This window comes from Martes martes, assembly GCF_963455335.1.
Source record: "Martes martes genome assembly, chromosome: 3".
NCBI classification, from domain to species: Eukaryota; Metazoa; Chordata; class Mammalia; order Carnivora; family Mustelidae; genus Martes; species Martes martes.
The window spans coordinates 90,635,427-90,647,437 of NC_137890.1; the positions used below are offsets into that span (position 1 = coordinate 90,635,427).

Here is a 12,011-nt window from a genome sequence, read left to right on the forward strand (position 1 = left end):
GATAAATTAAGAAATGCCAAACAAATACCATCACAAGGGTTGTTAAATGTATATAAATGGTAAGTATAACAATTTTTGTTTATTTTTATGATTGGAATAAGTTTGGTTAGAAAAAAACTCAACATTAGGATAACTTTGTTGGGATTATTTTCTTAATTTGTATTTATTATTTTTAAATATGGATAAAAATACAGAAAAATAACAAGGTCAAATAAACACACCAACCACTAAACCTTAAAAGGCAGGTCACTACTCACCGACATTTTTCCCAAGAACATACTGGCAAGAGGATGTTGGTGAACTACAAAATTATTAATGAAGATAATTCAAATATGTTGCCAACTATGTGTGCAGTTCTGCTAATGTTTCCTTGTTTACTACAAGGCATGTCTACCATTTTGGGAATATGCTATTCTTACTTAAGTTGTATTTAGTGTGTTTCTCTAACAAATGAGAAACTTAAACTTCTATAAGCTAAATAAGAGCAGAATGGTTACTGATCAGTAGTGAAACTACGAGGATTTCATTTTTGTTTAATGTTTATTCAGTCAATTATGACAACATCCTATGTGGAGTTTCATGCACGGTTACACATCTTGAATTACTAATAAGGAAGAGTGTAAATTGCTTCCTGTTTCCTATCCTTTACTTGATGAGAACCTCACTATTTCCCAAGACATTTGTAAATATGTTTTGCTTTGTTGGAAGTATTATGCATTAGAAACAAACACATTTTCTTCTATCTTGTTTTTCATTGAATTCACAATGCATTTTTATATTTGAAAACTTAGAAACCCTGATTACTACATTATGGTGTAATAAAAATGGTTCATTAGTCTCATATAACACTTGATTGTAATTTTTCATGTAGAAAAAATTCAAATAAATGCAAATTTTCAAGTGGATAGTATAATATTAGGAATATTATTAAAGCTTCTTCTAAAACCCTGCTTTAAGGTAGCCAAATAAAAAAAAAAAAAGAAAACAGAATTCAGAATGAGAAACTAGTTCTGATTTTTTATTGGCAGTAGACAAAGTACATGGCACTGGGCCAGTTTTATCATTTGTTAGGAAAAAAAAAAAAAGAATAACTTGCATTCCCAAAATAATTAGCCCAAAATCTCTGTGTGCATCATAAACAGATTAAAAAGAAAAAAAACTTTGAAATGCAAAAAGTAAGATATTAATTTGGGACATATAACAAATAGATCAGGAAAGTCTTACTTTTGCAAAAATGTCTGTAGAATTGCATATATTTTCAAAGTTTCTTTAATGATAAATTGGGATAGAAAAATATAGCTGATCTGCTATATCAGAAATGCAAACATTAATTATATTTCATATTTTTGAGGACCTATTGTCTGGCAACACTGTGACTCCCTACTCAGTGGAATATCATAAGACAGATCTATCCACATGAGATGTTAACCATGTCACTATTTAATACAATGATATCCAAACCAACATTTTAAATTAGCAGAAAACTAATCATCAGGTGATATATGCTGTTTAATGTTGGTCAGTCATGAATAGCTGGCTTTCTTTGCTTCCAAGCTGCATGGGGTCTCCAGCCAGCCTAAGCTACTTGAAATGAGTCTGACCAAGCCCAAGAGAGGATGATGAATTTGATTATCATTATTATACATGTCCTCATGTCTGCCACTGAAGGCCATGATGTCCAATCACCTACAAGTTATAAGAGCTGACTTCTCTTACTCTAATTTCTTTCCAACCTACATCTGAGACTTTTCTTTCACTAGAATTGATATAATAAACTTTCTTCCAAATAAGAATTTCATCACTTTTTCTTTCTTTTTTTTTTTTTTTTTAAGATTTATTTATCTATTTGAGAGAGAGAGAGAGAGAGAGGGAGGGAGATAATGTCAAGCAGACTTTCCACTGAGTCCAGAGCCAGGCATGGGGCTTGATCCCACGACCCTGAGATCATGACCTGAACAGAAACCAAGAGTCAGGTGCTTAAGTGTCTGAGCCATTCAGGTATCCCCAAGAGTTTCTTCACTTTCTTTCGAAAAGGACAAACACAAATTATATCTCTTTGGTGCACTTTGGGCTTTGGAGTTGAACTGAGTGATCCAGAATCATATACATTATTAGCCCTTTTCTACCTGACACTTAAAAGGTTATTTCAATGAATCATACATAACCCCTGCTTCCCAGACTCTAATAACATAAAGGAGAAGAAGAAAATTGTACATACTAGTAAGTACATCCCAACATAGGTTTTAAAAACAATTATACTAAAGACAGAAACAGAAGTACCAGAATGGGAATGGCAAAGATTACTTAAAACTGAGACAAAATTCCTAGGAAAGATTTCTGATTTGAACTAAACTTGAATTCCAGTTCAAACATGACAAATCAACACAAATATTAGGAAAAACATGTCTATTTTCAATTTCAGAAGCAAGAACCTTGAAAAGCACAGTATGGACCTATGGATTAATAAAAATTTCCTCCACATTAGCTTATCAAACGACACAAAAATAACACTGATGTATAGGTTAGCATTTCAGGCTATTTCCTTTTTTTTTTTTTTTTTTTTTTTTTTTTAGGCTGTGAAAACACTAGGGGCTTTTGGGCTTGAAACTATCAATTTGAAGACAGAATTTAAGGAAGATGGTTCCTGTGACTTTGTATAATCTGGCCAGAAATTACAAGAGACTAAAGATAGGGATATATGTTAAGTAAAAGGAACTAGAAAGAGAATTAAAATACTGGATCCTCTGGAACTTTTAAAGCTCACAAAGAGGAGGAGGAAACTTAAGTGTTATATGCATATCATTCTTAAATCTCCTGAATATATCCAGTCAAATAGTATTAAAATATAATAAGGTGCTAAGAAATCTTGTAATAACCCCCCCCAAATTGAACAAAACAAATATCATCTTCCTAAAATTCCATTTAGAGAATTTGGGAGCATAAAGTAGAAACCCTTACTTTATCGATCAGATTTAAATCAGGAATATAAAATTTTGAAGTCTGTAAAAACAGATGAAGTTTGGGATGTGGAAGATTAGATTCAGAGGACTAGAGTTTGTAGTATAGATGTAACTATTCAAAATAGGAACAGGAACAAATTGCTGTAAAGTTACAATATTGGAAAAGTTGCCTAAATTTACTAATGAGTAATTTGAAACCCAAGAATAGGGTTTAGACTTCTATTTACTTAATTAATTTTCATGCACATGCATACAAACAGTAAAAATGCTTGAATTTGGTCTGTGGGACTGTTATTGCTTTCTTTTTGGGGAACTATTATGCCATGTTTCTTTTATTTGATATTGTTCAAATAACATCTTTATTTTTACAGGGTATTTACGTGTGTGTTGCTAAGGAAAAATTGTTCTTGTCTTGTCAGCATTTCAGTTAGGATTTCTCAAAGTACACATGCTATGTGTAGCCATTAATATGTTAAAAGAGGAATTCTTCACATTCTTGTATTCATAACCATATATGAATGGCTACAATGGTGTGACCACAGTTACTAATCAATCTCAAATACACACATGCAAACACACAAACACACATACATAATTATAATTAAATATATAATTAAACATAATTACATAAAATTAATAATATATAAATACAATATATAATTAAATACAATTAAATTCTATGGTACCAGTATTCTATGAGCAATCCTCAAATCTTTACAAACTTTCTACCCTTTAACCATAAATATGAACATATAAGAAAACATTGCCTGTTACTCACTAGCTTTATCCTCTGGGTGGCTTGAATACTTTTTTAACTGAGCTTTAGATTTCCATAAAATTGAATATGATATCCAGCATTAATTGATTCTGGATGGTATGTTTTTGCACAGCGATGTTTAAGAAGGACCTGTCAATACAATTTGCTCTCAATTGTCACAGTGATGTCAAAAAAAAAAGGTTCAGGTGTAAATGTGATAATTAATTTCTTCAATTATTTTAACATCATCACCCAAAGAAACACAGCCAAGTATATATTTGAAATGTATAAAACACAGCCATTTATATATATGTGTGTGTGTGTGTGTGTGTGTGTGTGTGTGTATACACACATATATATATGTAAGATCAAAAAAAGTGTGATCCAAAAATTTGGATGTATATATCACATTTCTCCAATGCTTCAGTGATCTTTACACTTATAATTTCATCTACATCAACAATTTTATCTTTTACAGGTAATTCCACATTTCATTATGAAGAGTGTTGTTTTGTTCCACATTTAACATGTAAAATATACCATTTTCAGTGTTGAAGGGACTGTCGGGTAGAGCTGTTTTTTTTTTTTTTTAAGGTTTTATTTATTTGACAGAGAAAGACCACAAGTCGGCAGAGAGGCAGGCAGAGAGAGAGGGGGAAGCAGGCTCCCTGCTGAGCAGAGAGCCCAATGCGGGGCTCTATCCCAGGACCCTGAGATCATGACCTGAGCGGAAGGCAGACGCTTAACCCTCTGAGTCACCCAGGAGCCCCTCTGTAGACTTTAGACTTACACTTATTTTTCCCTTCTCTCTGCTGAAAGTTCTTGAAGATGTAATCTCATGACAACTGTCACATGAGAGCTTGATTTGTTAATTCATTTAGCTCAGGAGTGAGCAAAATGAAAGGAAATGGCTTTCTCTATGCTTTTGCCACAGTTAACATAGGTCCCATTCATAAGGATGGATTGATTACCTGCAACTCAACTTGGAATAAATTTACACTATTTTTGCCTTTTGGGGGATTTGGTATTGTGGGGATATGATGATCCTTCTCTACATTCATAACATGTTAGAATTTTTGTTTCAACTAGTTATGTCACATATGGCTCCCTTGGAGCCCTCTCAATTTCCTGCTTTCTTTTCCTTTCTTTTCTTTTTTTTTCATTGAAATTTTTTAGGATAATTGTAGATCCACATGCAATTATAAGAAACAATACAGAGAGATCTTGTGTCTCCCTTACCCAATTTCCTCCCATGGTAACATGCTGCAAAACTATAGTACAATATCATATCCAGAATGATGACTTTGATACATCCTCGAAATGGAACATTTACCTTACCAAAAAAAAAAAAAAAAAAAAATCTACTATGTTGCTTTTTTATAACCATGCCTATTTCCCTCTTGCCCCCACTCCACCTCCTAAAAAACATTAATCAGTTCTTCATTTCTATAATTTTGTCATTCCATAATGTTACATAAATGAAATAATATAATATGTAACATTTTTGCATTTGCTTGTTTCACTCGTAATAATTCTCAGCTTTACCAGACTCTTCCGTGTCAGTAGTTGATCCCTTTTTATTGCTAAATAGTATCCCATGGAAGGGATACACAACAGTTTAATTATCTACCCATTAAAGAACTGGGTGGTATTGTTTGGGGCTTTTATGAATAAAGCTGCTATAAAGATTCACATTCAGGTTTTAGTGTGGACCACACATGTCTTCACTGATTTTGGTTAAAACCCTAGGAGTATAATTGATGGGTAGCAAGATAATTGCATGTTTAGTTTATTTATTTATTTATTTATTTATTTATTTTTAAAGAAACTGTCAACTGTTTTACAGAGGCATATAATATTAAATTCCCAATGATGGCTGCTGTCACTATTTTTATTTTAACCATTCTGATAAGTGTGTAGTGATATCTCATTAAGGTTTTAATTTGCATTTTCCTAATGCCTAATGATGTTAAACATCTTTTCATGTGATTATTTGCTAACTGTATTTTTTTTTTTTCTCTTCAGCGTAACAGTATTCATTGTTTTTGCACCACACCCAGTGCTCCATGCAATACGGTGCCCTCCTTAATACCACCACCTGGCTTTTTAAGGAAATGTCCCTTCATGTTTTCTGCCCATTTTTCAAAAAGAATTTTTTTTTGAGTTTTGAGTTTTTATACATTCTAGATAACATTCTTTTTTTGACACGTGGTTTGCAAATATTTTCTCTCATTCTGTAACTTGCCTTTTCATCCTTGTAGCAAGATATTTTGGAGGACAACAGTTTTTCATTTTTATGATATTTGATCTTTCAAGTTTTCCTTTTTGGATCTTAATTTTGGTGACAAGTCTGAGAATTCTTTACCTAGACATATTTTATGAGTTTTTCTTCTATGTATATCTTTTTTTTTTTTTTCAGGAGAATTAAGACTTTATTTTCTTGTGTCACAAATAAACTTGTTTTATTTGGTTGTTTTTTAGTAATTAGTCAGAGACCAAATCCCACATCATTGTCCGACTCCTCGGACTCTTCCTGGGCTTCAACCTCGGCTGGGGCTGCTGCAGCAGCAGGTGCAGCAGTGGTGCCAGCCGCCACGGGGGCAGCAGCCACAAATGTAGATGGATCAGCCAAGAAGGCCTTGACCTTTTCAGCAAGTGGGAGGTGTAATCAGTCTCCACAGACAAAGCCAGAACCCGCTTGTATGCATTGATGATAGAATGGGGCACTGATGGAACAGCCGGGTACCCTATCTGCAGATATATGCTGACAACGTTGCAGACCCCCTTCAGGAAGTGAGATAGCAGAGTTTCCTCCATGATGTCAAGCACTTCAGGGTTTGTAGATCCTGCCATTGCCAAACACTTGCTAATGATCAGCCCAAAGGAGAAGGGGGAGATGTTCAGCATGTTCAGCAGTGTGGCTTTGCTGGCTCTCACTTGGTCTCCTGTCTTAATCAGCTGCACATCACTCAGGATTTCAATGGTGCCACTGGAGATTTTAGTGGTGATGCCCAAAGCCTGGAATAAGTACGTCTTCTCGGGCCCCAGACTAGTGTTCTGTGCTGGCACAGTGACCTCACTCGGGGCTATGACACCAGCATGGGTGGCTCCTGGCACCTTATTGGCCAGCAGCGTGTCCCTGATCTCAGTGAGGTCCACCTTGGTGAACACAAAGCCCACATTCTCCCAGATATGAGGTAACAGTTTTTCCAGAGCTGGGTTGTTCTCCAGATGTCCTCAGATGGCATTGCACATCATGGTGCTCTTGCCCATCAGCAGGACAGCATTACCGCGGAGGGACCTGCTGATCCGTTGCATCTGCTTTGAACTCATATTGTCTGCTCCCACAATGAAGCATTTTGGATAATCATCCAAAATGTTTTTAAGGAAGTAGTTGGATTTCCAGGTCCCCCTGTCTTCCCTGGGTATCATGACGGTGCATCAGAGATTGCCACGCAGGGTTTCAAGACCACGCCACTCTCATGAGGATGCCTGGAGAGAGGAGGGCTCCCATGTATATCCTAATAATTTTATATTTTTATATTTTACATTTAAGTATTTGATTCATTTTGAGTTGTTCTTTTTAATATTTTATACTTAGATCAAATCTTAGGGTTTGCCCACAAATGTTCAATTTTTCTAGGTTGCCCAATTTGTTTCTTGTAATTGTTGATAGTAGTCTTTTACAAGCATTTGTATTTCTTTCATATCAGTTGTAGCTTCTTTTTTATCTTCTATTTCTGATTTTATTTTTTAAGCCATCCCTCTCTGTTTTTTTTTGTTTATTTGTCAAAAAATACTATTGATCCATCTTATAGTCTTTCTAGTTTCTATTTCATTTATTTTCTCTCTGATATTTATTATTTCCTTCTTTCTGCTAACTTAGGGCTTTGTTTGTTCACTTTTTTTCTAGTTCCTTGAGACTTACCATTAGAGTGTTTATTTGAAATGTTTTGTTGTTTTCTTGAGGTAAGCCATCATCATTATAAACTTCTCTCTTTGAACTGCCTTTGCTCCATCCCACAGATCGTGATATGTCAAATTTCATCTGTCTCAAGTTTTTTTATTGATTTCTCCTTTGATTTCTTCTTTGACCCATTCATTTTTCAGTAGTATCCTATTTGATACCCATATATTTGTGATTTTTTCCAGTTTTCTTCTTGTAATTGATTTCTAGATTCATATAATTTTAGTTAGAAAAGATACTTGATATGACAGCATTCTTCTATTTAATGAGATGTATTCTAGAGCCTTACATATGATCTGTCCTAGAGAATGTTCTATGTGCACTTGAGAAGAATGTCTAGTCTGCTGCTTCTTTTAGCCAGTCTTTAAGGACAAGCTTGCTAGAGACAAAATCTTTTAGTTTTCCTTTTCTTAGAGTTCTTAAATTCATTTCTGAAGCACATGTTCATTGTATATAGAATTTATGTTAGTAGTATTTTTCTTATAGCACTTGAAATACATTGTTCCATTTCCTTCTGGTTTCCATGATTTCTGATGAGAAATCTTCCTTATTCTTATTGTTTTTTTTTTCCTATGTGTAAGATGCCATTTTTCTCTGGCTGCTTTCAAGGATTTTTCTTTATCTGTGGCAGTCAGAGGTTCAATTATAATGTGTCCTAGTATGACTTTGTTCAAGTTTTCCATTTAGAATTTACTCAGCTTTTTGAATTCGAGATTTATGACTGTGGTGGCTAATTTTATGTGTCAATTTGACGAGGCTAAGGGATGCCTAGGTAACTGGGAAAACATTATTGGCAGGCAGATCCGTGAGAGCATTTCCAGAAGAGATGAACAATTGAATCAGTAAACTGAGTAAGGAAGAAATGCCCACACCAATATGAGTGAGCATTATCTAATCAACTAAGCCATAAAATAGAATGAAAAAGATGAAGGAGGGCAGATAGTTTCTTCCTTTCTCCTGGAGCAAGGACACCCATCCTCTTCACCCCTTGGACATCAACATTCCTGATGCTTAGGGCTTTAAACAAAGACTTACACCAGTGGCCTTCTAGCTTTCTAGACCTCCAGTTCTCAGAGATTCACACTTTTTTTTTGTTTGTTTGTTTGTTTTTGGTTCTTTTTCCCCCTGGAAAATGCTGTTGGTCTCAGGATATTGGACTAAATCATACCACTGTCATTCTTGGTTATCTAGTTTTCAAAAAGCAAATGTGGGACTCCTTAGTCTCCATAACCATGGGAGACTATTCCTGTAATAAATCCCCATTTGTAAGTATCTATCTATCCATCTATTATCTATCTATCATCTGTTTATCTATTTGTCTTGTTAGTTCTATTTCTTTGGAGAAACTTAACATCATGTCTTTCCAAATTTTGGATGTTGTCAGCTATTATTTCTTAGAGTACATATTTAGCCTTACTCCCTTTCTTTTTTCTTTAGGGTCCTAAAATATGAATGGAGCATGTCCTTGAATCTCTGTGTTTTTCTTTAGTCTGATAGGTCTCTGTTGCTCAGCTTGTGTAATTTTTGTTTTTCTATCTTCTAGCTCACTGATTCTCTCCAATTTTCCCCCCTACTGCTGCTGAGTTCACCCACTATGCTTTTTTAAATTTTATTTATACATATTTTTTAAGTTTTAGATTTTCCACTTGGTAGTTCTTTATATCTTTTTATGTTTTTCTGAGAATTTTTATTTCATTTGTTGAGGCTTTCTTTTCTCATTCTGCTATTGAAACCATTCACTGAGATCTTTATTTTGGTCAATTTTAGTTCTACTATTTCCATGTAGTTCTTTACATCTTCTACTTCTTTGCTGAAGCTTTATTTTTATTATTTTTTTTATTTGTAACTTGTTCATATTTTCTCATTGAAGCATTTTTATTATGGATGCTTTAAAATCTTAATAGCTAATTCTAACATTGCTATCATCTTTGTATTGGCATTTGTTGATGGTCTTTTTCTCATTCAGCTGGATAAATTCTTAGTTCTTGGTATGAAAAAGAATTTTCTATTGAAACTTGGAAACTCCAAGTCTTGGGGCACCTGGGTGGCTCAGTGGGTTAAGCCTCTGCCTTTGGCTCAGGTCATGGTCTCAGGGTCCTGGGATCCAGCCCCACATCAGGCTTTCTGCTTAACAGGGAGCCTGCTTCCCCCTCTCTCTCTGCCTGCCTCTCTGCCTACTTGTGATCTCTCTCTCTGTCAAATAAATAAATAAAATCTTAAAAAACAACAACAACAAACTCCAAGTCTTATTTACATCTTCTCTTTTAATTGACTTTAGTGACACCATTCTAGAAAGGGAAAGGTGGAGGTGCTGTGGCATTACTGCCAGAGGAAGTTAAAAATCTAGATCTAGATTGTTCCTCAGCATTAGTTGATAACCAAAGAGGATGTTTCTGGTTAGTGCTTGGCTGTGTTTGGTCTTCTTCCCCTCTATGTGGTCACCACTAACACAGTGGTAAGAACAGCCTTGTTCTTACCATTTGGGCAACTTTAAACAACTTAATTAGACCTCTTCTGATACTACCCCATTTAAGAAGGAAATGTGGACTTCATTATTGCAAAGAGGGGTAGAATTCCAGTTACTTCACCAACTTTTCATGTGTTTTGTTTTGTTTTGTTTTTGTTTTGTTTTGTTTTATCTCTACCCTTTAGTTTCCTTATATTTGCTTTTATGTATAATGTTCAGGATTTTTTTTTTTTAAGATTTTATTTATTTATTTGACAGATCACAAGTAGGCAGAGAGGCAGGCAGAGAGAGAGAGGGGAGGAAGCAGGCTCCCTGCTGAGCAGAGAGCCTGATGCGGGGCTCGATCCCAGGACCCTGAGATCATGACCTGAGCCGAAGGCAGAGGCTTTAACCCACTGAGCCACCCAGGCGCCCCAATGTTCAGGATTTTAAGTTGTACTTTATGGAAAGAATAAGGAAAAGTATGTCTACTCACCCTTCCCATAAGCAGAAATCCAGTTGCCTTTTAAAAGAGTATATGGATATAAGCATAATTTATGTTTTTAAGTTAGAAGATTGAGCTTATCTTTTTTCTTCAAATTTTTTAAAAATGAAAGAGTGAAGTAGAATGCGGAAAACACAAGGTTTGGGAAAATCAGATGCTGCTGCAATTTTTGCTCTGCCACTTTTACACTATGTAAACTCAGCAATTTAATTTCCTCAAGTTTTAGTTTTCTCATATGAACATATGAGGAAAAATGAAAGTAAAAATAGACACTTTTTAATGTTACCTTTAATATTGAAATAATCCTCTGTAAAATATCTGGCATGTGGTACAAAATGCTCATCTAATAATTTTCATAATGTTAAAATTTGGGATGCCTGGTCTCTCAGTTGGTTAAGCATTGCCTTTGGCTCAGGTCATGTTCCCAGGGTCATGGGATCAAGTCCCGCATCAGGCTCCTTGCTCAGCGGGGAGCCTGCTTCTCACTCTGCCTGCTATTTCCTTTGCTTGTACTCTCTTTCTCTGACAAATAAACAAATAAATTCTCTAAAAAATTGTAAAAATTTTCCATTTATATGAAAACAAAAATTAGTCCTCCCAAAATAGAGTGTACTTCTTTTTTAACATTTCTAAATTCATTTTTTTGTGTAATACTGGTGATTGTGTGATTTCTGTTGCTTCCTTTTTTTATTACAATATTCGAAAGTAAGTTTTAAAATGTAGTTAATACTTTACCTAATTATAATTTTGTTAAAAAATGCACACCCAAATTAAATTTCTTTGAGCAGTTGTAAACTGTTGAGAATTTATAATTTACTTTGAGAAGCAATATTGACTTTTTTTGTGTGTGTGTGGTTTCTTTTTCTTTTTTTTTAATTTCTTTTCAGTGTACCAGAATTCATTGTTTATGCATCACACCCAGTGCTCCATGCAATATGTGCCCTCCATAATACCCACCACATGACTCCTCCAATCTCCCAACCTCCACCCCTTCAAAACCCTCAGATTGTTTTTCAGAGTCCATAGTCTCTTGCAGTTCATCTCCCCCTCCAATTTCCCTCAACTCCCTTCTGCTCTCCATCTCCCCATGTATCAGTGTTATTTTGTTATGCTCCACAAATAAGTGAAACCATATGATAACTGACTCTCTCTGCTTGACTTATTTCACTCAGCATAATCTCTTCCAGTCCCATCCATGTTGCTACAAAAGTTGGGTATTCATCCTTTCTGATGGAGGCATAATACTCCATAGTGTATATGGACCACATCTTCCTTATCCATTCATCTGTTGAAGGGCATCTTGGTTCTTTCCACAGTTTGGCAACTGTGGCCATTGCTGCTATGAACATTGGGGGTACAGATGGCCCTTTTTTTCA

General features: G+C 35.0%; 1 pseudogene across 1 annotated transcript; it reads right to left on the reverse strand.

Moving 5' to 3' along the window:
• Window positions 1-6,205: 6,205 nt before the first annotated feature.
• On the reverse strand, window positions 6,206-7,174 carry LOC308339847 (large ribosomal subunit protein uL10-like; annotated as a pseudogene). The gene has a single exon. The product of its transcript is annotated as a large ribosomal subunit protein uL10-like (transcript).
• Between the last annotated feature and the right edge of the window lie 4,837 nt (window positions 7,175-12,011).